Here is a 23785-nt window from a genome sequence, read left to right on the forward strand (position 1 = left end):
GCAGATGACGATGCGGAACCAGGCGACTGCAGGAGCATCCCGGTTAGCCAATGTCTTTTTTTTTGTTGACGATGGGTGGATTCTGACCTCTGTCCTTCTGAAAGCGAAGTTGAGGGGCAGGGGCTGGGAGGAGAGGACAAGGTTGGGAATTACAGGGAAGGGTTGTGAAGTTAGCGTAAGGGAGAGGGCTGCTTGGGAGCGGGCCCCTTTGGGCAGGCGAAGGGACCAGGTTTCATTGCAGCACGACACTCATGTGTGCTGGGCAGGGCATTTCCAGCCTGTGTCTGTAGTTTTGTGTTGTTTGTGTGGTCTGTCTTCTGTGCCGTAGACCCTCCCTGGGTCTCGACGTCCTCGTTGCTCTTTGCACTCAAGGAGCTCGTTATGCACATCAGGCACCATCCCTAGTGTCTCGAAGGCATGTACGTGTCGGCATAGTGCCCAGCAGGTGCTTCTTTTCTGGTGTTGTGTGGCAGGGCTGGGCAGTTCCTGTCTCTGTCTTATCACATACCTTCCTCACGTCTTGATGTCTCCATAGCCCTTTGTGATCAGCAGGCACCTCGGCAGCTCTCCCAAGAGTCTTGAGTGCATCTCCTCATGGGCATAGCTCTGGTCAAGCCCTTTTCATCCTGCAATTATGTTTTGCTGCTACTACTGTGGTGATTGCACTGCTGCCGTGACACCGCTGCTCTTGTGATGCCGCCACTGTTGCTTTTGTGCCACCGAGGCCTCTGTGATGCTGCTGCCACCATGATGTTGCTGCAATAATACAATTTCTCGAATGTCTAGTGCATTTAAAATGTTCTTTCTCTGCGTCATTTATTCCCTTAGGTTTTTTTTAATTATTTCTTGTATTTCCTTAGTACTGTCACTTTTAAAATTTTTTTCCTAAGTCCTCACTTTAGTTTATTGTCTATTTTTAATTTTTTCCTCATTTCTGTACTCCCCGTTGCTTTTAAAATTTTGTCTACTTTTATCCCTTTTGCTGTGTTTATTTGTCCACCTTTATTTTTTAATTATTTCTTGCCTTTCCTTAGTGCCCTTGCTTTTTAAAATATCTTTCTACGTCTCTGTTATCTCTTTTTCGTAAGTACTTCCTTCCCTAATGCGCATTGCTTTTTAAATGTTCTTCATATGCCTACCTTTTTCTTTTCAAAGTATTTATTTTTAGTTATTTCTTCTCTTTCTCTCTTGTCCCCACTTTTTAGATTTTATTCTATGTTTCCATTTTAGTTCACCATCCCAGTTTTTCAATTTTCTCCTCTATTTTTTCCACAGCAAGTGGCTGTGGTGGTGTCCAGGGGAGGGGGTGATGATGGCCCCTGTTTCCAATGGGCTCCATTTGTGGGCTGGGGCAGCCCAGGTGGGACCCGTGAGGATGGGGCTGGGCCAAGATGTTCAAAAGGCTGCAGGTGGGGATGGGCCAGGGTAGCCCGGGGTGCAGCTGGTGAGGTGAGGATGGGGCTGCCTCTGCTATGCCAAGGGGCTCTGGCTGGGGAGGTGGCTGCCCCGGGCATGCCTGCCTGCAGGAGCTGGCTGGGGAGCAAATTGAAGGGGGCTCTGCAGGCAATGGGGGGTTCCAGCAAGGACCGGCTGGCCTCCGTGGCGAGGCAGGATTGCTCCCAGCCATCCCCGACGGACCACACCAGCAGCACACGGCTCCGGGGAGCTAGGTGCCTCCATGGGCTGCGTGTGTGAGCTGCCATGTGTCCGGGAAGCTTCGTGGGAAAGAAGTGTCGAGGCACCTGCTGCCTGCTCCTGAGGGGTGAGAGTCGGGCAGCCGGCACTGCAGATGAGGAAGGTGGCAGAGGCAGCGAGAGAAGCCTTGGGGCAGTGAAAGTCTCATGCCAGTGCCAGGAGCTGTGGTGAGTCATGTGTCTGGGCCTATCCCTGCCACGCTTCTCCAGATCTCTGCCTGTCCCTGCCTCCATCTTCTTTTTGGGCTCTCTGGCTCCCCAAAATTTTTTGCTCTTCTGCCAACGTTGCCCTGTATCTTGTCGCCTTCTACGTTTTCTTTCTATGTCTCTCCCTTTCTGGCTCCCCACCTGCTATTGTTTCACTCTTCCCATACAGCCTTCTTCCCCCTTTCTTGGGAAAATTGCAGTTCTAGGTCTCCCTTTACCCAGTGACCTGTGTCTGTATTCAGTGACCGCCTCTGCTCTACGCCGTGTCGCTGCTCCGATGTCCTTTCCCTTGGGCCGTCTATCCAGCTCCCTCTCCCCATGTTTAAATTCTTACCCATGTGACCTGTACCCCATTGCTTTCTAAATTTTCTGTCTGTGCCTACATTCAACTCATTCCCTGTCCGTGTGTTTTATTTCTTCCTGCCTGTCCTCTACTTTGTCGCTTTTAAAATTTTTTTTTTTCAATGTCTTCATCTATTGAGTTTGCTGAGCCTATTTACGTCTTGGCTAAGTGATGTAAAGGATGGATTGTGCGCATATAATCCCTTAGACAAATGGTTTACCGAGTCCGGGGCAAAGCCTGGATCCAGCTGCACCTAGACTCCTCTCTGAGAAGGAGTTTAGAATGCAAGGGGGTCCATTCTGAATCTCATGGCTCCACGGAAGGGTATCCATGACAGTTTTGTTCGACCCTGTCTTCTACGCAATAGATAATGCAGTGTACTTTGCCATTGAAGCTTGTTGAACCACTGTCGCATGTACTATCAAATTTTGTTAAATTGCTGTTATATATCAAGAAACATTTTGTTGCTTCTCTGTTATGAATGCGGCGCATCATTCCATCTGTGATATCTGCCTACTTTTTTTGCCTTTGTTCTCTTTAATTTCTTCTCTTGCTTCTTTGCCATCACTCTTTAGATTGTCTTTCTCTGTTTTAGTTACCCATCACTGTTTTTTCTCTCTGATTCAGATGGAACCCTTCCTCAGGATTCCTCTGTGCCCCAGAGCTCTCTTGCCTTATTCACTGCCATCTAGCATGTCTCCATTCAGTTGCTCGTCCCCTGAGGACATCTGTACATTGCTGGAACACCTTCTGGAGTTTTGCATCTTGTCCCAGAGCCACTCTGTCTCTCTCTCTCTCGCGCTCAGAACCCTTCCCCTGTTGTCATTGTACTTCCCAAGGCCATCCTCGTGCCCAGCAGCATTCCTTTGTCTCTGTAGCACACTTTGCACCCTTCTGTCTCCCTAAGAACCTTTCCTGATGCCATCTTTCATCTCCAGAACACTCTTGTTGTCCTCTACCTGAGGACATCTGTAGTCTGTTCAAATCCCCTCTGGACTACTTCATTGTGTCCTCAAGCTGCCTTTTGTCTGTCCCTCTCGGAACCCCTCTGTTACCATCACGTCATGTAGTGCTTCAGGTGGGGCCATCTTTTAGCCACAGAATGCTCGTTTGTTGCTCTACGCTCTCTAGGATTCCTGTATTCAGTCCTCAGCCACCTCAGACCATATGTACTCTGCTCAGATGGTCACCCGAGTTCCTCTTTGTGATTCCCAAGCCTTCCTGTGTCCAACAGCACCCCACCCCTCAACACCCCTCTTCTCACAGTCCCGATGCTTCCCCGAGACATTCCTTGATCTCCACAGCACCTTGTAACACTTCATCTCCCTTTCCATCTCTCTTGTTCTGTCCTTTTTGTTCTTTGTTACAAGCGCTCCTTTATCTTTTTCCCTGCCATAGTGAGTGTCTCAGTTCGGTTCCTCTCTGTTATCTCTAGTTTGCCTAGATGCCCTCCTGAGACTCCGAGGCCCTCACTGTGTCTCCATGACTTCTTTTCTTACCCTGCCCCCTCCTAATTCTTCTGCTCTGTAGAACAATGTCTTCTGAGTCCTTTCTTGTACTCCGCAGCACTCTTGTAGCACTTTAGCTCTCTTTTGGTTTTATCTGTTTGTGCTCTTCAGAGCGCTCTTATCTTACTCTTTGCTATTTAGCATGCCTTTGTCCAGCCTCCCTGCCCCCGATGACATCTGTACTTTGTTGAAATCCCCTTTGGAGTTCCTCCTTGTCATCTCTGAGGCCTCTTTGGTCTCAGGTCTCCTCTGCTCCCTTTGCTGAGCTCTCGCAACACATTGCCTATGCCTTAGAGCCCTGTTTTTGCTTGTGAGGGCACTTTGCACCCCTCTTTTCCCCTCAGAACCCTTCCCGAGTCTGCATCCATTACCCCAGTTCATCTTTCTGTCCTCTCATCCATTTGGTACTCCTTGATTCAGTCCCCAGACAACATCTGTCCTTTGTTCAATTCTCTTTTGAGCTCACAGCATCCCTGAGATCTCATTGGTCTCTTGGGACCGCTATAATCCATGTGACGATGCCTCCCGTTCTACCGGAATGTTTTCTAAAGCCATCTTAGTGCCCTAGAGCAGTATTTTTGTTTTTTGTCTTGTTGTATGTTTCTGTTTGGTATCTGGTACTGCAAAGATGTGCATCGTCAGCTCAGATCTCTTCAGTTTTGCAGAGAAGGCGATAGCCTTCATCTCTTTTTATTGACACATCTCCCATGGTGGTTCTTTGTTGTGTTCTGCAATTTAATTTGTTCTATCTACTAAGGTGTTAATTAGGCCACTTCATGTAATTTTCTGATATGTTTCTTATATTTCCATGGGTTTTTTCTGTTTTCTGTCCTTTGGGACTCATCTAGTTCTCTTAAGTCAGTCAGTCAGAGAGGCTTTCAAGGTGGCTCTGAACCATCGGCTATTTAGAGTAAATAATTTACTTTGCAACCAGAGTTACTATATTCTTACAGGATCTAATTCTGCTTTGTCATTCAGTCCTATCTGGAAAATACTTCTGGTGGAATTTAGGTAGCATGGGTGGTCTTGCTAGAAATTAAAAGTAAGCCTGTAGCATTTTGGGTGTTTTATAGGAAAAGTAAGCACATACATTTTGATAATAATATTGTTACTGCATTTAATGAACTACTTTCTTGTGTAGCTTAGTAGGACAGCTATCTTTTTCTGTCTACACCCCAGACAAATGAGGTTTAACTACTTATTAGGTCACGTTGGTGATGCAACAGAGATAGTTATAGTAAAAGAGCAGGCATTGTTGTTTTCGGTAAGGGTCAATTTCTCTCGTCGAGGCTTTGTACGCTTTAAATTTAAAGCAGATGAGAAAACTTACTGCTGCTCCTCTGGCCGCCTTAATGTCTTTTGGTGGTTCATCCCTCCCCTTTCCCAGGGGACTGTGGGAAGGGTGGTGGGCGAGGCTCGGAGTATATGACCCCCAGCCTCTGATCAGGGAGCTCATTCTGCTTCTGGCTTTCTTTGGTCTTAGTGCTCTGCTGTTCCTTCAGTTGATTACAACTTTTGAGCTGTCTAAGCTACCCAGGGAGATGTGTTTTGATATTTAGAGAAGCAGGGGTGTCTGTTTGAGGTAAGACGTTCAGGACGAGTCAAGGCTCAGCAGCAGATCTAGTAGAGAATATATTTATCTGCACCTTTTTTTTCAGGTCAGTAATTTTTAATGGAGCATTTAGGGGTGGCAAGATTGTTTAAGAATAGATTGTTCTTTTTATTCTAGGTGCATTACACTTTCCTGGAACTCCTGACTTGATTGAAGATGGAACGTTGGTTTTTTCACTAGTTTTGCTCTATACTGTGTAACTTGCTGGCATCGCATCTCTTAGTTGGACTGATGATGAGATTATCTTGCAGGGGTTAAGGTGAGCATCTTGTATGCATCTGTATAGAGATTGAGCATTTCTCAAGAAAGTGGCAAGGACATAAGGCCTATAGTATCTTTCAGAGTATGGGACAGCTCATTGCCTTTCCCGATTGCTCAGAGGACTCTGTTGTCCCTTGAAACTTTGCAGCTCAAGGCAGGCCCCTCATAGATTGTAAACATCGGGGTTTCACTTACTCTGTGGGCCTGTAGCAAAGCCCCAAGGCTGCGGGAAGGCGTAAGGTGGGAGATGCCTGCAGAACGCAGGGTGTGGCTCAGAGGAACAGCTCCTGAGGAGCGGCCGATGCGGGGGGGTTCAGGGGTGCAAATACTGGGAAGGAGCAGTCAGGAGGCTGTGGGGTTCCTTCCTTGACAGTTCAGGAGCAGAGAAGGGGATTCTAAACTTTTGAGACCGGGGGATGGTTGAGGAAGGGAGGAGGGTTCATGAGCCTCTCTCAGTTTAATTTTGCAGTCACAATTGGATGTCAATGAGGTCTGTTTGGTTTAAGTCTCCCTGTAGCTGACAGGGAGTTATGACACAGTCACAAGAGATGAAGTGTGAATTCTCTGGGCCTCAGCATCTCCAGATAGAGGACTGAATGTCAGGCCTTTGAATCTCAAAGGTGTTAAGGCTTGTATGTGAAGAGCTTAGTGTTCTTTTGTGTTTGTTTTTTTTAATGGCAGGCTGTAGTTGGACTCTAGGTGGCGTTCTTGAATGGAAACAAGACCTTTGGAATTGTTAAGTTATTGGTCAGCATTGGGGTGACTTCTACAATATGTTTTTTGCAGATGAAGAGAAACGAGCCATGCGCCAAAGGGCGAGGGAGGAGAGGGGAGCAGAGCGTCGCAAGAACGTGGGTTTACATGTGGTGTGAGAGGGCAGACGTGCTTTTAGGTTTTGATTTTTCTTTTTAATTTTGAAGGTGCCAAGCAATGAGTGAATCGGGGATATGGGCACCGGAGGCGACTCGGGCAAGGTGAGCCACGACCAGTGGCCTGAAGTAGCAGCTGTGGGCTGGGTTGGTGTCTAAGAGCAAAGAATCCTGCGGCAACTCAGTGAGGTGCTTCTCTTTTGGTTTTGCAGGGGCTGCACGGGCCGCTTTTGGCATTGGACAACTGTTTGAGGTGAGCTGGGGTGGTAGAGAGGAGGAGCATGGGGCAGGTGAGTTCATAAGCACAATGGTAGTTTTGTGTCTCTTGGTATCTTAGGTAGCAGAACCAATGAAGGCTACAGCATCCAACTCTGGAATGAGAAGGTGAGTGGAGCATCCTGGTGCTTCTGAGGAGGGGGTTGTTGTGGAAGAGGTTGGCATTGGTCAATGTGATATGGTCATCACTGTTTGTGGGGTGTGGTTGCTTTCTTATTTTTTTTTTCAGATGACAAAGTGGAACCTGTTGACTGCAGTAGCCAATGTGTTTTTTATTAGGGATGGATTCTGATCCCTGCCCGTCTGAAAGCTAAGTTGAGGGACAGGGGCTGGGGAGGGTCTGGAGGGAGGGGAACAAGGTTGGGAGGTGTTGTGAAGTTAGTGTAGGGGACAGGACTGTGCAGGAACAGGTCCCTTTGGGCAGGTAAAGGAAGCAGTTTACTCTTGCACAACACTGTGTATGCAAGGGAGGGCAGTTCCAGCCTGTGTCTGTGGTGGTGTCGTTTGCGTAGTCTGTCTTCTCTGCCTTAGACCTTCCTCAGGTCTCAATGTCCTCTTTGCACTCAAGGAGGGCATTGTGCATCTCGGGTGCCATCCCTAGCATCTCAAATAGCTTTACTCATCATTACAGTGCCAACTGGGACCTTCTTTGCTTGTGTTACAAGTGTAAAGCATGGATAAGTCTTGCATCTCAGAAGCTTATGCTCTGTCTGCTTCTGCAACATTGTTCCAGGCTGGGACAGCACCTCTGATCTTGAGCAGTCTCTTTTTAGTCATCTTTTCTGAGATATCTTCCTGGCATCCCAGACTTCTTAGGTCTTTAGGAAAGGCATTGTGCGCACACTTCATCCGAGTTGCAGATAGATCTTTTTGTCGCAGTTCATAGCATTTGACTTTTCTCAGGCTGCCACAGATTCTTACTTGTGGCCCCCTAGGTCTTCTTGCCCAATGGCATCTCTGGTCCGGGAGTTGTGCTTTTTAGAGTTTTTTATGTCTCTGCGTCACACTGTTGGTCTTGTTTGTCTGCAGCGTCTGTGCATGTTTGTCTGGATTAGAGCTGCTCTACCTGGGGGTATAGCAGTGACAGCAAGCAAAAGAATAACAATAAGATCCTATGGCTAACATGTAGATAACCCTAGACTTCATAGGCAAAAGTTGTAGAGTCCATTTCTGAGCCAAGTAGCCCTATATGCAGTGGGCAAGGAGAGTTATTTCTGTAGCGCTAGGCAGAGACACAGGGGATGACCAGATTGCTATTAATAGCAGGCTGTAGTTGGAATCTAGATGGTAAACGTAAATGGAAACAAGACTTCTGGGACTGGTCATCTATTGTTCTGCATCTGGGTGACTTGTTTAATGTTGCTTTTACAGATGCAGAGGGATGAGCGGTGTGCCAAAGGGCGACAGAGGACAGGCAAGTAGAGTGCCATAAGAAGGTCAGTGTGTGGTGTTGGAGGGAAGATATGACTGGTGGCTGTATGACTAGCTTATAAGTTTTGGGTTCTCCGTTTTGAAGATGCAAAGCAGAGCCTTGGTAACAGAGGTGACTCAGGCAAGGTGGGCCATGACTCGTGGGCTGAAGTAGCAGTTATTGTAGTGTGCATTGATGAAGTTCTAAGCATCGCTTGTTGTTCCTGTTTTTCAGGTGGGATGTGAGCTTCGAGGTGGCAACCTGCAAAATGGCAGGGGCAACACGGGTCAGCAGCCAAGGTGAAGGAGCAGAAAGTGGGAATCGGTACGGGCACGCTTTGGTTTTGGGCATTATCTCAGCATGTCCTCTTTGCTTTGATTTTATTGTAGGTGCCGCACATAGCCGCGGAAAGGTGAAGCAGCATGCTGACAAGAGGTCTGAGATGGTGAGGCTGCTGCTGACCAGGTCAGTGTGTAAGAGCAAAATACTGTGTGGCTCCTCAGTGAGGTGTGTGTCTCTTGGTTTTGCAGGGGCTGTGTGTGTGTGGGCTGCATTAGGCATTGGACCACTGTTTGAGGTGACCTGGGGTGGCACCGAGGAGGAGCGTGGGGTGGGTGACTTGTCACGGGCGCAAGGGTAATTTTGTGTCTCTTGGTATCTTAGGTAGCAGAAGCAATGTTGGCCGCAGTGTCCGACTCTGGAATGAGCAGGTGAGTGGAGCAGCCCGGTGCTTCTGAGGAGGAGGTGGTTGTGGAAGAGGTTGGCGTTGGCCAGTGTGATGCTTACTGTCAGCACTGTGTGTTGTCTGTGTTGTTGTCTTCTCGTTTTGCTTTTCAGATGCTAAAATGGAACCAGGCGACTGCAGGAGCATCCCAGTTAGCCAACGTGCTTTTTGTCGAGGATGGAGTCAGACTCCTGGCCCCCTGAAAGCTAAGTTGAGGGACTGGAGGGAGGGGACCACGGTTGTGAATTGCAGGGAGGGCTTGTAAAGTTAGTGTAGGGGAGAGGGCTGTGCAGGAGCGGGCTCCTTTAGGCATGTAAAGGGAAGGAAGGGGTTTGTCTTCAGCCCAATTGGGCAGGAGCGTTCCAGGCTGCGTCTGTGGTGCTGTCTCATTTTTGTCATCTGTCTTCTGTGTCTTAGACCTTACCTGTATCTCAGCATCCTCATTGCTCTTTGTGCCCATCAGGCACCACCCCTGGGTTCTCGAATGCCCCTACTCATTGGCATAGAGCCAAGCGGGGGCTTCTCTTCTTGCCTTACAAGCGTAAAGCGTGGATCGGTCTCGTGGTGTGGAAGTTTCCAGTTGGTTCTCTTCTGCGGCGTCGTTCCAGGCTGTGTCAGCAGCTCTTCTCTCTAGCGGTCCATTTTCATGGAGTGTGGGAGCTCTTCCCTGCATCCTTATGTTCTTAGGTCTTGAAGCCGGGCTTCTTGCACATGCGCCGTCTCTTTTGACTGTATCTTCATGCCAGGGACCATGCTGTCTGACTCTGTTTTACTGGGGCTGCCATGGAGGCGCCATGCTTTGGGCTGCCGCGGCCCTGTAGGTCTTCTTGTCCGACGGTATCACCCATCAGGGAGTCCTCCTTCTTGTGGAGGAGAGTTTTCTCTCTTCTTTGAAGCCCATTGTTTGTGGTCTTCTGTGTAGTGTCTGTCTGTGCCTGTGTGTGTTTTGGCTTGGAGCTGCTCTGCCCAGGGCAACCAGGGAACCTGTAAATGGCAGGGCCAGGGTGGGTGAGCAGCCAAGGTAAAGGAGCAGGAGATTGGAAGTGATGCAGGCAGGCTTTGGTTTTGGGCAGTATCTCTGCATGTGCTGTTTGCTTTGATTTTATTGTGGGTGCTGCACATAGTCTCAGAGGTGGAAGCAGCGTGCTGAGAAGAGATCTGAGAAGATGAGGCGGTTGTGTGCCGGGTCAGTGTGTAAGAGCAAATTATAGTGCAGCAGCTCAGTGAGTGGTGTCTCTCTTGGTTTTGCAGGGGCTGTGTGGGCTGCATTTGGCATTGGACAAATATTTGAGGTGAGCTGGGGTGGCAGCGAGGAGGAGCGTGGGGTGGGTGATTTGTCACGGGCGCAAGGGTAATTTTGTGTCTCTTTGTATCTTAGGCAGCAGAAGCAATGTTGGCCACAGCGTCTGCCTCTGGAATGAGCAGGTGAGCGGAGCACCCCGGTGCTTCTGCGGAGAGGGTTGTTGTGGAAGAGGTTGGTCTTGGCCAATGTGATGCTTACTGTCAGCACTGTTTCTGGGTTTTTTCTTTCTGCAGTGAAGAAGCGCAACCTGTTGACTGCAGGAGCATCCCAGATGCATTTTCGGTCGAGGATGGAGTCAGACCCCTGGCCCCGTGAAAGCTAAGTTGGGTTGCAGGAGCTGGGGAGGGTCTGGAGGGAGGGGACCACACTTGGGCATTGTGGGGAGGGCTTGTGAAGATAGTGTAGGGGAGCGGGCTGTCCAGGAACAGGCCCCTTTGGGCGGGTCAAGGGAAGGGGTTTCTCTTCAGCCCAAGTGGGCAGGGCAGTTCCAGCCTGTGTCTGTGGTGTTTTGTCATTTGTGTGGTCTGTCTTCTGTATCACAGACCTTCCTGGGATCTTGATGTCTATGTTGCTCTTTGCGTACAAGCAGCTCATCATGTGACTTGGATGCCATCCGTGGGGTCTGGAATGCCCGTACTCATCGGCATAATGCCAATTGGGTGCTTCTCTTCTTGCTTTACAAGCGTAAAGCGTGGATCAGTGTCATGTCTTGGAAGTTTCCCATTGGTTCTCCTTTTGCAGTGTCATCCCAGGCCGTGTCAGCAGCTCTTCTCTCTAGCAGTCCATTTTCGTGGGCTGTGGGACTTCTTCCCTGCATATTTAAGTTCTTACGTCTTGAAGCCGGTCTTCTTGCATGTCCATCGTTTCAGTTTTGAGTGCAACTTACTGTAATGGACCACTCTGTCTGACTCTTTTCTGGGGCTGCCGTAGAGCCTCCTTGTTCTGGGCCATCGTGGCCCTGTTGGTTTTCTTGCCCGACAGTGTCTCCCGTCAGGGAGTCATTCTTCTTGCGGCAAGTTTTCTCTCTTCTTTGAATCCCATTGTTTGAGGTGGTGTGTGTACTGTTGTTCTGTGCCTGTGTGTGTGTTTATCTTGGAGCTGCTCTGCCCAGGGCAACCAGGGAACCTGTAAACAGCATGGGCAGGGTGGGCATGCATCCCACATACAGGAGCAGGAGACAGAAATTGGCAAGGGCAGTCTGTGGTTTTGGGCAGTATCTCAGCATGTGCTGTTTTGTTGGAATTTTTTTGCAGGTGCTGCACATAGCCTCGGAACATTGAAGCAGCATGGTAACTAGAGGTCCGAGAAGGTGAGGCTGTTGTGATCTGGTTCTAAGAGCAAAGTATTGTGCAGCAACTCAGTGAGGTGTATCTCTCTCTTGTTGTTTTTTTTTTTTTTTTTTTCCAGGGAATGTAGGTGCTGCCTCTGGCATTGGACGAGCGTTTGAGGTCAGCTGGGGTGGTAGCAAGGTGGGGCGGGTGACTTCTCGTGACTGCAGTGGTAACTTTGTGTCTCGTGGTATGTTAGGTACCAGAAGTGATGATGACCACAGCGTCTGACTCTGAAATGAGCAGTTGAGTTAGAGTGCCCTGGTGCTTCTGAAAAGAAGGTTGTTGTGGAAGATGTTTGCATTGGCCAGTGGGATGCTTACTGTCAGAACTGTTTCTGGGTTTTGTGGTGGTGTGGTGTTTTCTTTTTTTTTTTCCAGATGACAAAGCGGAACCTGGTGGCTGCAGGAGCATCCCAGTTAGCTGATTTGTTTTCTTGTCGAGGATGAATTCAGACCCTTCGCCCTCTGAAAGCTAAGTTGAGTTGCAGGGGCTGGAGAGGGTCTGGAGGGAGGGGACTATGGTTGGGCATTGCAGGAAGGTGTTGTGAAGTTTGTGTAGGGGAGAGGGCTGTCCCGGATCAGGTCCCTTTGGGAGGGTAAATGGAAAGGGGTTTGTCTTCAGCCCAAGTGGGCAGGGCAGTTCCAGCCTGTGTCTGTGGTGGTGTGTCATTTGTGTGGTCTGTGTTGTGTGCCATAGACCTTCTTGGCATCTCGATGTCTGTGTTGCTCTCTGCATACGAGCAGTTCATCATGTGACTCGGATGCTATTTTCTCTCTGCTCTTCAGTCCTTCTTCCTCATCTTGTTTTTCTTTCTGCCATCCCTCTCTTTTTCTCTGTGACCCTCTGTGCTCTTCTGCCTCTCAATTTGCAGTTGTCATGTGTCCCCCTTCTCTGTGTCTCTCTTCTGCTGTCCTGCTCCCCAGCCCTATTATTTATTGCTTCACCCCTCGGTCTTGCTCTCAGTCCCTGTTTTCTCTGTTGCTCTTTTTTGCTGTCTGTCCCAGCATCCTGCTCCCTATCATTCTCTATTTCAAAGTAGTTTTCTTTCTGGTGTCATGTCCCTCACCTGTTTTCTCAATCACTCTGTCCTTCCTCCTGTCTTTTCCTTGTCCCTCTGGCTTGCTACCCATCATTAATTTTTACTTTCTTTCTCTATCTCTCTGCCTTCATCTGGTCACTCTCCTCCTCCTCTCTCTGTCGCCAACGTTTCTTTCCCCATCTCTGCCCCGCTCCCTGTCATTTTATTCTCTCTGCCGTAGGTGGAATCTTGGTTCCTGCAAGTGCTTCCTCTTCTCCTGGTGCTCCTACCACCACATCCCTTGGGCTGTTTGCTTTCTGATGGCAGCTGATGTCATTCACACATCCTCTCTCTTGCAGTTGTTGAGGTTGACTTGCTGTCTTGGGATCCCATCCTTTTTTCTCCACTAGACTTCTGGAAATTACTATGATTCCCAATCTCAATGTGATACTCTGTTCATGGAGAAAAGTGTGCCTTTTATTGCTTCCCACCCCTGTCTTTTTGTGGCATTGTTGTGTTCCGCTACTTAAACCTGGCCATCCGACGTCTGAACCCGCTGCTTCTGAAGGTGAGACAGAGTGAACTGAAGTTTCAGCGTATGAGCTCTTCACTTTGAGATCCACATGAAAAGAGGCAGGGCCTTATTAATATGTAGCATATTAAGGAAGAGGAAGGAAGAGAGCTGTCTGAAAATACTGGCCTCCAATTTTTATGGCCTCCCACCCCTTTGCAGCCTCCACTTTTTTCTGGCTTTTACTTGCCCCCTGGCCTCCTGTCCCTTTTAGGCCTCTACCCACCCACCAGCCTCCCAGCGCTTTGCAGCCTTCACTTTTTTCTGGCTTCTAGTTGCCCTCTGGCCTCCCACGCCTTTTCAGCCTCCAATTTTTCTGGCCTCCCACCAGTTTTTGGCCCCCACGACTTTTCAGCCTCCAATTTCTTCTAGCCTTTACTTGCACTCTGCGCTCACACCCCTTTTCAGCCTCCAATTTTTCTGGCCTCTACTTGCTCCCCCTGGTCTCCCACGCCTTTTTGTGAAGTAAGGGAGTACGAATACATTGCTGGATGGGGCCCATTCTAGCTATCCAAGGGTGTTGGCAATGCTGTTAAACATGTCCTTTCTAAATTAGACCAAACAGCTATTGCTGGCCCCAGCCATCTGTATCAACAGCTATGTCCGAAGGGGCTCTGGAGCAATCGGGGCACTGCTTCTGGCTCATCGTATTTACAGGGTGAGGTAAGTTCACGCCAGCAGCTCTCTAGTCAATATTCTTGTCCCAGGATCTATCATTCTCTCTGTTGCTTTCGTTTGCTGTCTATCCCAGCATCCTGCTCCCTGTTGCTCTCTATTTCACAGTATCTTTCTGTCTAGCTCTCTGTCGCTCTATCCTTCCTCCTGTCTTTTCCTTGTCCCTCTGACCTTCTACTCATGGCTATTTTTTTCTTCCTTTCTCCCTCTCTCTGCCTCTATCCAGTTGCTCTCCTCCCCGTCTCTCTGTCACCAGCATTTCTTTCTCCATCTCTGCCTCGCTCGCTGTCCCTTTTCTCTTATTCTCTCTGTCCTCCATCCTCCCTGTAACTCTTTGTCTGTACATCTCCACAGTGCTGCCTGTCCCTTTGTTTCTTGCTATATGCCCCTGTCCGGCTCACTGTCCTGTTACTCCCCTCTGTCCTGTTCCTTGGCCTTTTTTCTCATCCCGCACCCCATCACTTTTTTTGTCTTTCTCCACCTCTTTGTCCTGATCTGTGTGTCCCCCCCTTACACACCTTTCCCTCTGGCTTGTTCCCTGTGTTTTTCTCTCCCTTCTGCCTTCTTTATTACTCTGATTAAATTTCTCAGGCTGAGCACAGAGAGTGGTGGTGAATGGAGTTAAACCCAGCTGGTGGCCGGTCACGTGCGGAGTTTTCCAGGGCTCCATTTTGGGGCCAGTCTTGTTTAATACCTTTATCAATGATCTGGCTGGGGGGATTGAGTGCTCCCTCAGTAAGTCTGCAGATGATACCAAGTTGGGCAGGAGTGTCGATCTGCTTGCGGGTAGGAAGGCTCTGCAGAGGGATCTGGACAGACTGGATCAATGGGACGAGGCGAATTGTGTGAGGTTCAACAACAGGGCCAAGTGCCAGGTCCTGCCCTTGGGTCACAACAACCCCATGCAACGCTACAGGGTTGGGGAAGAGTGGCTGGAGAGCTGCCCGGTGGAAAAGGACCTGGGGGTGTTGGTTGACAGCCAGCTGAACATGAGCCAGCAGTGTGCCCAGGTGGCCAAGGAGGCCAACGGCATCCGGCTTGCATCGGGGATAGTGTGGCCAGCTGGAGTAGGGCCATGATCGTGCCCCTGTACTTGGCACTGGTGAGGTGGCACCTCGAGTACTGTGTTTGGTTTTGGGCCCCTCAGTACAAGAAGGACACTGAGTTGCTGGACCACGTCCAGGGAAGAGCAATGAGGCCGGTGAGGGCTCTAAAGAAGAAGTCTTACGAGGAGTGGCTGAGGGAACTGGGGTTGTTTAGTCTGGAGAAGAGGAGGCTGAGGGGAGACCTTACTGTTCTCTACAGCTACCTGAAAGGAGGTTGTAGTGAAGTGGGTGTTGGTCTCTTCTCCCAAGTAACTAGCAATAGGACGAGAGGAAATGACCTCAAGTTGCACCAGAGGAGGTTTAGATTGGAGATTAGGTAAAATTTCTTAACTGAAAGTTGTGAAGCGTTGGAACAGGCTGCCCAGGGAAGTGGTGGAGTCCCCATCCCTGGAGGTGTTCAAAAAATATGTAGATATGGCACTTCAGGGCGTGGTTTAGCAGGCATGATGTTGTTGTGTTGACAGCTGGACTTGATGATCTTCGAGGTCTTTTCCAACCTTGATGATTCCATGATTGCCTCTTGATCTGTCTGTTCTGCTGCCCGCTCATCATACTCTCTCTCTTTCCCTCTTTCCTGTTCCTGTGCATAGTACATTGGAGAGTGAGGCTGTACGTCTAGGGAGCCTCGTCTCGTTAGAGCTGCGAGACATGCGTGTTTTCTCTTGGCTGGAGGACAGACAAGTCACTGGACTTACGGAAAAGGAAGGAGAGAAGGAGAGAGAAGCATCTGAAGCAGCAGTGTCTCCTGGCAACGCTGAGAGCGAGAGCTGCGGTGAGTCCCAGGCCCTTGGGGCCCTGTTGCCCCTCTTCTGCATCCCAAGCCCCGCCATGGCCCCCTCTCTTTCCTACAGTGCTGTGATGCTATGATTTTTTTTTTTTTTTTTTTTTTTAATTTCCCCATACATCCCCTCTTCTGTTTATGTTTTGCGTCCTGCTCCCTCTCCCTCTTTTTCTCCCTCCACAATTTCTCTGCCCTGTTCCCTGTTGGTGTTCTCCTTTGCGCCTGTACATGCTACTCTATGTCCCTGCCTTCTTATTCCTCTTCCTCCTCCTTCCTTCTCTTTCTCTCTGTATCCTTTTGTCTAGCTCACTGTCGCTGTTTTTTTCATCATGTATCTCACTGTTCCCGTCCTCCTTCCTGTTCATGTCTTACTCTCTCTGACCATTTGCGCTGCTCCCTGGCCCCCTTTGTTTTTTTCTCCATACTCCGTCTCTTTGCAGAGCTCCTAATATACTTCTCATTTTTTCTGACACACTACGTGCTTCTCACAGTCTATGTCTTTTTCTCTCTCGTTATCGTTATTATGGTCTGTTGCTCTGCCTTGCATCCTGTCCTGTTGTTTCTCAGTGTATCCATTCGTCCCACTGCCTGCCCATATGCCTATTCCTTTCTGTCCTGTTGACCATCCCGGGTGTTTCTTCTCCATCTCCATCCTGCCACTGTCCTGATCTATCTTTCTGTGCCCTGCTCTTTCTGTGTCTTTTCCTGTGTCCCTGCTGCTTTTTTTCTCTGTCTCTGTCTAGATGCCTGTCCCTTTCCTTTTTCTTCTTGCTGTCGTTGTGCCCTGCTTCCTCTCATGGCTTTTTCTGCCTTTCTCTCTCTGCACCATTCGCTCTCCCATCCTTTCTTTTTCTATCCCCCTGTACAGCTAGCTGTCCCTTTTCTCCTTTCTCTCTTCCTCGGTATTTTTTTCTTTCTTCATACCTCTCTCCCACTGTCCCCCCAGTGCTGTCCTGCTCTCTGTCCCTTTTCTCTCTCTGTCATTCTGTCCTGCTCCCTGTGTCTGTGTTTTAATTTCTCCCTCTGTCCTGCAGCCCAGTGCTTCTTTTCCCCTTCTTCCCTGCTGCCCAGCTGAGGCTTTTCCCCCCTCCATCTCTGTCCTGCTCCCATGTCTCTTAGTTTTGCCTGTCTTTCACTTTATCCTGCCTCCCTGTCCCCTTCTTCTCTCTCAGTATTGCCTTGTCCCGCTCCCTGTCTTTCTCTGACAATCTGTCCTGCTCCTTGTCCTCCTCTCCCTTTGCTATTATTCCCTGTCCTTCTTCTGGCCTTTCCTTCCTTCCTTCTTTTTGTATCCTACTGCCCCAGTGCCTCTTTCTCCACTGCTGTTCTGCTCCCTGGCCCTTGTTTCCTCTCGCCGTCCCTCTGTCCTGCTTCCTGTTCCAGTTTTTCTGTCTCTCTATCCTGCTGCCTGTCTGGTTATTTCTTAGTGTACCTCCCTGTCCAGCCGGCTCTCCCTTTTTGCCTTTCTCTCCTTCTCTGTCTTGCTTCCCGGCCCTTTCTTCTCCTCCTCTCTCTCTGTCCTCTAGTCCCTTGCTGGTTTGTGTTGGGGTTCCAACCCAAATCACCCCCTTCATCTGATTCTTTCTTTGTTTCTTAGTACCTTTTTTCCTGTTCCCTGTCATTTTTCTCTCTCTGTCTGTGTGTTCTGCACTGTAGGGGATGGGAGTGGGAGGCTGAAAAAGGGTGGGAAGCTGGGAGGAGGGCGAGTGGAGGCTGGAAAGAGGTAGGAGGTTGCAGACGGCTGGGAAACTGCGTTAAGTAGAGGACAGCAAAATGGGGGGGTGGGAGGCTGACGAAGGGTGGGAGGCCGGAGGGGGGCGAGGGGCTGAGTAGAGGCCAGAAAAATAGGAGACTGGAAAGGGGTGGGAAGCTGCAGCGGGGTGGGAGGCCCTGGAGGGTGAGTAGAGGCCAGAAAAATATGAGGCTGGGGACGAGAGTAGAGGCCAGAAAAAAAAGGAGGCCGGAAAGAGGTGGGAGGATGGGTTAAGTAGAGCGAGAAAAATAGGAAGTGGGAGGCCGGGGGGGCGAGTAGAGGCCATAAAACTAGGAGGTGGGAGGCTGCAGAGGGGTGGAAGGTTGGGGGAAGTGAGTACAGGCCAGAAAGACAGGAGGCTGGAAAGGGGTGGGAGGCCGGGGGTGAGAGTAGGGGCCAGAAAGAAAAGGAGGCTGGAAAGAGGTGGGAGGCCGGGGGGGGGTGGGGGCGAGAGTAGAGGCCAGAAAGAAAAGGAGGCCGGAAAGGGGTGCGAGGCTGCAGAGGGGTGGGAGGCCGGGGGCGAGAGTAGAGGCCAGAAAGAAAGAGAGGCTGGAAAGGGGTGGGAGGCTGCAGCGGGGTGGGAGGCCGGGGGCTAGAGTAGAGGCCGGAAAGGGGTGGGAGGCTGCAGAGGGGTGGGAGACCGGGGGAGCAAGTAGAGGCTAGAAAGGCTCTTTTCTCTGGCTTCTTTATCTCTCTTTCCTGCCTCGTTTATTCCTCTGATTCAAGTTTTCTCTCGATCTGTGTGTTCTGCTTCCCACTCATCACATTCTCTTTTTCTCTGTCCTATTCCTGCATGTAGTGTGCGTGTGAGGCTTATTGTCTAGCAAGCTGCATGTTGTATGAGTTATAAGACACCCGCATGCATTTACTCTCAGGTGGAGAAGAGCCATACGATTGGAGTTACAGAAGAAGAAGGGAAGAGAGAAGGAGAGAGAAGCATCTGAAGTGTCAAAGTCTCCTGGCAGCACCGAGAGCGAGAGCTGCGGTGAGTCCTGGGCCCTCAGGGCCCTGTCACCCCTCTTCTGCATCCCAGTCCCTCCCCTGGCTTGCTCTCTTTCCCACACTGCTACGATTAGTTTTTTTTTCTGCTCTTGTGTACCTTCTTTCTCCATCTGTCTCTGACTTGTCCCTATCTTTTTAGATCCTCCCTCTTTCTGCCCTGCAGCCCGTGGCATTTTTTTCCTTCTTTCCCTCTTTCCGTTTACCTCCCGGTTAGACGTATTGCTTTTCTCCTTCTCTGTCCCATAGCCTGTCAGTACTTTTGCTGTCTTTGGTGCTCTCTGTCTGGTTCCTTGTCCCTTGATTCGAGGCCTTCCTTCTCGGCTCCGTAGCGCGTCACAGATCTACTGCTTTCTCCATGTCTATTCTATTCTATTTCCTCATCTCTCTTTGCCCAGGTCCCTGCCGCTATTCTTTTTTCCTCTGTCATGCTGCAGGGTTTTTTTTTTTGGCATCTCCTTCCTGCTCCCCGTTCTTCATTTTTGGTCTATGTTCTGCTCCCTCTTCTTTCTGCTGCTGCTCTTCGTTTCTCCATCTCTGTGGGACTGCCTGTCCCCATCCTTCTCTTGCTGTCACTTTCCCTGCTTCGTGCTTTCTTGTTACACTGCCGCTGTCCAGCCATCTGTCATTTTTCTCCTCTCTTGTAGTGGCCTGCACCTTGCTCCTCATTTTTGGCAGCTACTGTCCAGCAGCGCATCATTCCAGGAGCCGACTGACCAACTGTTCCCCACTGGACTGATGGGTGCAGCTCTGGGACGGACTGCCGAGGTGTCGGAGGGGCAGGGGGAGCGTAGGGGGCACCGAGGCTCAGAGCAGACCCGTTCCCCAGATTGATTCGGTGTGTGACTGAATAAATACCCATCATCTCTTTTGCCTTCCCACCTGTGTCTGTGCTTCCTTTACATGGGACAAGGGGCTGTGACGGACCCCAGGGGAGGAAGAGACTGACTTCATGGCTCAGGAGATGGCCCCCTGTTCCTGCTGGGCTCCAGCTGTGGGCCGGGGCTGGAGAAGCCGCAGGTGCGGGTAGTGGGGCTGATGGTGATGGCCCCTCCCTTTAATGCGGTGGCTGCCGGTGAGTGTGCCGGTGCTGCCATGCCCCAGGTGGCTGTGGAGGGGCCAGTGTGAGCTGAGGGAGGAGTGGAGCTGTTGCCGAGCTCCGGCTGCAGCAAAGGAGAAAGTGATCGGGGGAGGGGGAGGGGAGGGGGGTGACCGACCAGGGGGTCCTGGGGAAAGCCCCCAGGAGAGCAGCAGTGCCTGCCGGGCCGCCGGGCACCGTGTCGGAGCCGGGCGGCAGGAGCTGCTGGGGGGCAGCCTGGCCAGCCGGGTCCGTGTCGGAGGCGAGGAGCGGTGGGGGTGCGGCGCCGCGTCGGAGCCGCCGGCGGGGGCTACCCGGAGCCTCGCGGCTGCGCTGGGTGCTCGAGGCGCTACTGGGTGCACCGGTGGGCGGGGTGCGGTGTCCCCGCCAGCTCCGGCAGATGGGAAGGTGCCTTTCGCGGCGTGCTGGGAGCTGTAGTCTTGCGGCGCTTTAGTTCCCTATTGCGTATTGCTTTAAAAATATTCTTTCTACGCCTACCTTTTCCATTTGCTGTCTTTTGAAAATTATTTCTCGCATTTCAGTAGCACCCTCGCTGTTTAAATTTTCTGTCCGTGTCTTCATTTATTTAGTTTGCTCTCCCTATTTTTTAATTCTTACACCCCTTAATCCCTTGGGTTTTCAAATTCCGTTTCTATGTCTGCTTTTATCAAGCTCCCTATCCCTATATTTTCTTTTCTGTGGGACGTGCACCCTGTTGCTTTTACAATATACTTGCTATGTCTCTATTTAGTTTGCCATCCTTATTTTGTACTTTTTCCTCTCTTAATCACACGGATTTTAAATTTTTTTTACATCTGCTTTTATTTAGTTTTCTGTTTCTTAATCCCCATCGCTTTTAAAATTTACTCTCTATGTTTCTGTTTATTTTGTTTACCACCCTTATTTTAAAACTTTTTTCCTTTATTTTCCTAATTCCTGTCACTTTTAATATTTTCTATGTTGAAGGAAGGGGTTAAAGGGATTTTAGTAGAAGCAGTCTTGCCTAATAGTTAAGGAATTTAGTAGAAGCAGCACTGCCTGATAGTTGCTGTGCAGAGAACTGACAGTGCTTATCTATTGTGTAAATTAACTGAGGCAGAGTCTTGCATTTCCTTACAAAGGGGATAATTCCTGATAAGGACTGGGGAGTCGCCTAGAACCAGCTAAGACTGACCTTGCAGTTTGGATGGAAGCCAGAAGAGAACTGAGTTTGCCCAGAAACAAAAGTCAATCAGCGAACACCGGGATGAAGAGGATGAGCCTTCATCTTGGGACTCCCGATGACCACCACCAGGAGGCACTGCGCAAGCACGGCTGGGAGGAGTCTATGGAAACTGCTCTTCTGGAACTGATTTTAATATGAAGCGGGGATAGGTCATGTATATGTATAGGAGGATTGGGTATTTGATGAATATATAATATTTGACCGTACACATTGAAGAAGCAAGTTACTGTCTGGCATGCATGACTTTGGTGGGGCTACCCGCCGTGCCACCCGACGCCGAATAAACATACCTACTTTACAATCTTACAGATGGTGGAGTCTGTTTTCCGCACGTCAATGTCATCTTTTTTCCAGTTCACTGTCTGTGTTTTTTTCTTCTCTGTCCTTTACGCATTTGCTTTTGAAATGTTATTTCTCTGTCTGCGTTTTTGTTATAGTTTGGCTGTGGCTGGCAACAATAGGGCCACGCGGCTGCTCTGCTGCCCCTCCCCCCATTGGAGTGGGGAGGAGAATAGAAAGAAAAAGGCAAAAACGCATGTGTCGGGATAAGGGCAGTTTTAACAGAGCAGCAACCAAAAGGAACAGTAACAACAACAATACTGATAAGGAGAATACGCAAAACAAATAGCAGAATGCACAGAGCGACTCTCACCACCCTCTGCCGCATGCTCCGGAGCCTTGACTGACTTCCCGCCACCCAGCTCCCCCAACCAGAACCCAGCATGACAGCACGTGGTATGGAATACCCTGTTCTGTTTGGCCAGGTCAGCCTGCCTGGCTGTGTCCCCTCCTGGCTCCTAGTGAAAATTAACCCTGTCCTGGCTGAACCCAGGATAGTTTTACTTCTCCGTCTGTATTTTTCACTTTTTTTCCTTTATTGTCTCAATCCTTTTTTAAAAATACCCTTTCTGTATTTACTTTTATCCCATTTGCTGTCTTTATTTTTCAGTTTTCTTGTCTTTCCTTAGCACCATCACCTTTAAAATTTTCTTTCTATGTCTACTTTTATCAGGCTCCCATCCCTAGTTTTAATTCTTGTCTGTCATGTACCCTGTTGGTCTTAATTTTTTTTTTATGTCTCCATCCAGTTGCTTTTAAACTATTCTTTCTGTGTCTACTTTTATCTACCTCACCGTCCCTATTTTTCAATTTTTCACTCTCTCATTCCTATTAGTTTTGAAGTGTTGTTTCTAGATGTACTTTATGTCATTGTCTCTCCCTCTTTGTTAATTTTTTCCTGTTTCCCATAACCCCTCTCTTGTAAAATTTTTGTCCTAGGTCTGCTTTTATCAAGATGTCTCTCCCTGTTTTTTAATTGTTTCCTGTCTGCCTGGTACCCTGTTGCTTTTAAATTTTCTTTCCTAGTCTATTATTACCCAGTTTGCCACCTTTATTTTTCAGTTTGTTCTTGTCTGTTGTGTACATGGTCACTTTTGTAATTTTCTTTCTATTTCTCTTGGCTATTTAGATTTTTTTTGTATTTTAAAATTTTTTCCTCTTTCTATGTCTTCACTTTTGAATTTTTCTTTCTGTGTTCACTTTCATGTATTTTTCTGTCTCTATTGTCTGTTTTTTTCTTATCTGTCCTCTACACTGTCAATTTTAAAATTTGTTTTTTAAGTCTACATCCTGGGTTCAGCTGGGCTAGCATGAATTTTCATGAGAAGCGGGTCGGGCAAACCCAAACCAGCTGATTGAATGGGGCATTCTGTACTGTGTGATGTCACGCTCGGTATTTCAGGGGGTGAGCTGGCTGAAAGAGGGGGATTTGCTAGTCGAGAGGAAGCTGAGCATTGGGCGGCAAGAACATAGCATGCTGTATATTCTTTTTATCAGTATTATTGTTGTTATTTTTCTTCTCTCTTTGCCATTCTGTTGAACTGTTTTTATCGCAACTCACGAGTTTTGCCTTTTCCTTCTGACTCTTCTCCCCGTGCCACCGGGGGTGGGAGAGGAGGGAGAGGGCAACTGCGTGGTTGTTTGTCACTGGTAGGGACCTAACCACAATGCTGCCTTTTAGTTTGGTCTTGCTTTCATAAGTTCTTTCCTCTCTTAATCCCAGGGCTTTTAAATTATTTAATTTTTATCTCATTTGCTGTATTGTTTTTAAATTATTTTGTCTCGTTATCCCTTGGCACCATCGCTTTTAAAATTTTCTTTCTGCATCTCCGTTTTAGTTTGCCAATGTTTCTTTTTATTTTTTTCTATTTATTTCCCTAACCGCCCCGCTTTTAAAATTTCATACATTTATCCCAGTTTATTGTCTTTATTTTGCTGTTATTTCTTTTAAATATTTGTTGTGTTTCCTTAGCGCCGTCGCTTTTTCAGTTTTCTTTCTCAGGCTTTTTCAGTTTGCTGTCTCTATTTTTTAGTTTTTCCCTTTATATTTTTAATGCCTCTCCTATCTGAGTGTTTTATGTCTGTTTTTTTCCCTTCGATGTCTTTATTATTAATTATTCATTCTCTTTCCTTAGCACCCTTTCCTTTTAGATTTTCTACATCTCTGTTTTAGTTTGCTTTCCGTAATTTTTAATTTTTTCCCCTTTATTTACCTCATCTCCGTCACCTTTAAAATTTTGTACTTTTCTCTCATTGGCTGCCTTTACATTTTAATTACGTTTGCTCAGCTTTCCTTAGTGCCATTGCTTTTTAGATTTTCTTTCTTTTTACATCTCTGTATAATTTCTCATCACTCTTATTTCCTTAATTTCTTTTATAATATTCTGTATAATTTTATCCCGGTTGCTGGATTTATCTCCCTGTCCTCGTATTTTAATTATTTCCTGTGTTTCCTTAGCACCGTCACTTTGCAAGTTTTCTTTCTCTGTTTATTTTAGTTTGCCGTTCTATTTGTTCATCTTTCCCTTTATTTGCCTAATCCCATCACTTTTTAAATTTTCTTTTTACACCTGCTTTTATTCCTTTTGCTGTTTTTAAAAATTATTTCTCATCCTTTTTTTGTGCTATCGGTTTTTATAAATTTTCTGAGTCTCCTTTCTAGTCTGCTATCTCTATTTCATAATTATTTCTTTTACTTTCT

General features: G+C 48.4%; 1 long non-coding RNA gene across 1 annotated transcript; it reads left to right on the forward strand.

The window, feature by feature from the left end:
* On the forward strand, nucleotides 1–6600 carry LOC142361076 (uncharacterized). Its single transcript, XR_012763605.1, has 4 exons — nucleotides 1–42; nucleotides 5482–5623; nucleotides 6412–6476; nucleotides 6546–6600. It is a non-coding gene; the product is annotated as an uncharacterized LOC142361076 (long non-coding RNA).
* Nucleotides 6601–23785: the final 17185 nt, after the last annotated feature.

The sequence above is a fragment of the Opisthocomus hoazin genome, chromosome 4 (assembly GCF_030867145.1).
Source record: "Opisthocomus hoazin isolate bOpiHoa1 chromosome 4, bOpiHoa1.hap1, whole genome shotgun sequence".
Lineage (NCBI taxonomy): Eukaryota > Metazoa > Chordata > Aves > Opisthocomiformes > Opisthocomidae > Opisthocomus > Opisthocomus hoazin.